General features: G+C 39.3%; 1 pseudogene; it reads left to right on the forward strand.

The window, feature by feature from the left end:
• Window positions 1-3,929: 3,929 nt before the first annotated feature.
• LOC118759388 (U2 spliceosomal RNA) lies at window positions 3,930-4,037 on the forward strand (annotated as a pseudogene).
• Window positions 4,038-4,245: the final 208 nt, after the last annotated feature.

Here is a 4,245-nt window from a genome sequence, read left to right on the forward strand (position 1 = left end):
AAATTTTGGTTCAACCTGGAGGACACACCTGCAATTTCAACATTCATCTTTTAACACTATAGTAGCGTCTTTTGTTTCTTTGTTTTGAGTCAATCAGACACCGTCTTATCAATCCTGATATTCTACCATTGTCTATGTTTAAAAAGTAAGCAGAAGGTCAATTTGCTAAAGGCCTGGATTATCGCACCCAGAGAATAAGATGGATATGAATTACTAGAAGAGTCAGGGGTTTCCAGCACAGAGAAAGGATAAAAGTTTTAGGAAATGGAACTAGTAAGGACCCTGCTTTGATCATGACACATGTGTGTAAGTATCAAGTTACCATACAGCACCCCACCCATATGTTCCAATATCATGGGTTAATTAAAAGTATCAACGACAAAAAAATCAAGATGGAAACATGTGCCACACAACATATATAATGTGCCAATGTTTTGTAGGGATATGTCGAGAAGTTCGAATTACGGGTTAAGAGGGATGACAGGTACTCCACTCCTCTGCCCCTACGGCAGGCACTGAGCCCAAACAAGAACATGTAAAAACACTCGTTTTCTGTTGGTGTGCAAGGCAACTAGAGGACTAGCTGAGAGATGAAGGGTTCCTGAGCTGTTTGAACTTCATGGTTGCCCACAGATAGCTGTCACCCACACGTCACAGCAGTCACATGCAGAGGAAGCTAAAAACCAAGGGCCCATGGTTGTGAGGAAAGCTCTGCCTAAAACGAGGGGGAAGGACCTGGTTGACCTTGTCCTGCATGGCTTGTACTACTTCTGATGCCTGCCTGTATTTTCCTATGCGGCGTGTGAGATCGATTCCTTTGCCAGGAAGTTGATGAAAGCAGTGACAAGAGGATGCACGCACACAGGTGCTGCAGTGCATGCTGGGATGAGGATGCACGCACACAGGTACTGCAGTGCATGCTGGGATGAGGATGCACGCACACAGGTGCTGCAGTGCATGCTGGGATGAGGATGCACGCACACAGGTACTGCAGTGCATGCTGGGATGAGGATGCACGCACACAGGTGCTGCAGTGCATGCTGGGATGAGGATGCACACACACAGGTGCTGCAGTGCATGCTGGGATGAGGATGCACGCACACAGGTACTGCAGTGCATGCTGGGAAGTGAACTCTTGTTTCCCAGTGTTGATATTTTCCATTTGTTATAGAGTTTTTGAGCTTTTATCTGTTATTCTATGCAAAATCAATTTTTGGATTAGATTGTCTCCCTTTTTTCACATTTTCAATTATAATTAAATCCTCTATAATCATCAAGGGTCGAGATGAACTGGGGTTGGCAAACCCCTACTGAGCATCAGTAACTCAGTGTGAACAAGGTTAGTGAACCATATTAAAGGACTAGTATTGCCTTTTCATTTTCATTTCAATGAGATTCAACTTATAATAAAAAATTTGCATTTGACATTGTAAATAAAATCCAGAATTCAAACACACATACACACACACACATTTTCAAGTACTTGGAATGTAAACAAATTCTAGTTCCTAGAGAACGTTGCTAGACTGGCCGTAGCACAAAGCCAAGTTCATGAAATGCATTCTCCCTCATTTGTGTGAGATCGGCTGTTGAGGTGTGAGGCATTCACACACGGCTGCTGATGAGAAACGAGCTTGGGGATGTTAAACTTTGTTGATTAACTGTTCATTTTTTTCTAGTTTTTCATTTTTCTAGTTTTCTGATGCTGAAAAAAAAATGACACCAAACAAGCAACCTGCTGTGGGAAAATGAAGTTCAAGTTAATGTATCGAGTCATTCCTTAACCAGTATAAGTTTAGAAGTAACTTGTTTAAATAACTATGACTTTTAAAAGTTACATGAGTGATGGAAATGCAATTTTTGAAAGGCACAAAGCTTATAAATTCACTTGTCTGCAAATACCATTGACAAAAAAATTGCTAGTTCACTGGTGAGCTCTTTTACAAAACACTCCATAAAAGCTATTGTAACATAATTCTTGTTGTTATACATGCTGACTAGTTTTATGCAGTACAAACTCCAAACTAACTCTTAACCTTAACATTGATTTGAATTTGCTTACATAAGGATATTTATGTAAAATGTTCATGTAATTAGTGAGAGTTTAACACAAAGTGGTTACTGTTATTCAGTTGTTAGTTTTTAGGTAAATATCTGACTACTAGCAATCAAAGTAATTGATATTCTACAACTTTTATCTGTTCCAGTCTTTCAATAATAGAAGCAAACATTACTTATGAAAGTCAAGCAAATAAATGAACAAAAGTAAATAATTTCAAAATATTTTCCAATAGCAAAACCTTAAAAGTAAACTAATGGCAATTTTAGGTGCAAAAATTTTCTCCAAAACATAGTGACCAATTGGGACAGAATTCAATCTTTCCAATGGTGATTTTACTGTGAAAAATATAAAAATAAAAGAGCATTTCTCATTTGTAACTCTCTACCAGGTAGGTTGAATCTGAATAACTGACAATTTGTTCCATTTGTTCATCATGTGAGCTCTAAATATGTGATTCGGGGGAAAAACGTATAATAACATTGATGAGACTATTTGGCAAAGCAATGTCAGTTACATGCAAATGCCACTTAAATAGTCTCTTTAAGAGGGCAGAGAAGATCAAGAACGCTAGCACACAGCAGTGTGTATTTAATTAGGAGGTATACTGTACTTAGAAACACCCTAATGGATAATAAATGATGTTGTATTTCCTGTGTCTACGACACAAAACCAAATTATCAAGAATCAAAGCAACTCCAAGTATTAGGTAACCGATGGCAAACTTGGGCAAGATTTCTTTTTCCCTCTCAAGTTTAATTGGCTCATTGTTCCCAGGAACTATGAACCACGAGGCTGGTGCAGTGCTGAACTTTACTTCCATAAAGGAAGATTAACATATTCTGGAACTTCACACTAATCCTTGTTTTGAGTTAACTCAAGCAGATTGGATTAGTAATTCTTACCTCCCACCCACTAGAAGGTCCCTGGCTTCTTTTCTTTGACAGTTGGTGGTATTGTACACCTTCCGGGCCTTATCTTCCACTGAAAACATTCCTGGGGGAAGAAATTGTGTTAAGGGAGAAAGAAAACAGAACAAAACAAAAAACGTTTTTTTCTTGAGGGGCCAAAAAAACGATGCCTCTCAAAGCTGAACCAGCTAGTTTGTCTTGTATCAGCTTGGTGTGGGTTTGGTTCACTCGGGAGCTGGTGGAGGTGGTGGAGGTGGTACACAGACCCAGGATTCCTCATCACCGGGCTGGGCCAAAGCAGGAAGCCAAGGACAGGGCTCTCTCTTCCGGCGTCCGTGGGCCATTTCTATACCTTCCTTGCTCCTACCCCTTGCAAGTCTCAGCTATGAACTTAGGGGAACAAACTGCGCGTTCTCTAAGAAAGTGCTTTTAGTCTTGAACACAACTTTTTTAAATTTACCTAATGACATGGAGCCTTGACAGAAAAAAAAATTCCAAAATAGTCAAGTCCTACTAAATCCTATGAGAAAGATGTTGTGGCCTGTTTAGGTTTAGATCCCGTGCGTCTGGAGAATTCGATTATCCATTTATGGATAAGTGCCTAAAAGCCCTTTTTATTTTTCATTTTCTAAAAACCTTAAACTGAGATCACAACCCTTCGTGAGCCACATCGTTGTGATGAAGAGCAATCTCCCAGACAGCCACTGCTGGCCTCATTTTCTTGGTTGCTTTTGTGACAGAGCAGCCAGATGGCCCTTTTGTAATGATAGTCCACAGTTAATAACTACTGTCACTAAAATGTTGAAAAACAGAGAACATATTCCCTTTTTTGTTGTGTATGTGAAAAGTCTACGTATTAACCCTTGCTTTCCACCACATCAACTAAATTAAGTAATTGGAGACAGAATTGCTGGGAAGCTGATGTAATAGATTAATGCCATGTTTAAAATGACTTTATAATCGCTTCTCGGCCTTTTGGCTAAGATCAAGTTTAGTATCTGTTCTTATCAGTTTAATAAAATGACTATTCCATTGAGTGAATTCTAGCAAAAATCAAGCAACTGTCTACTGGTTGTTAATGAGGAATAATCATTTGTGAGTTGGAGGAATCTCACAAAGGAAGAGAGAGAAATTATTACTCCACATCTCCTTGATGCCAGGCACGAGGCTCAGCAATTTAAAAAATAGATTCATTTATTTGAAAGGGAGAGTAACAAAGACAGGGGAGTTAGAGAATTTTGTATCTGGTGGTTCAGTTCCTAAATGGCCACGGTA

The sequence above is a fragment of the Ochotona princeps genome, chromosome 6 (genome assembly GCF_030435755.1).
Source record: "Ochotona princeps isolate mOchPri1 chromosome 6, mOchPri1.hap1, whole genome shotgun sequence".
Classification (NCBI taxonomy): Eukaryota; Metazoa; Chordata; class Mammalia; order Lagomorpha; family Ochotonidae; genus Ochotona; species Ochotona princeps.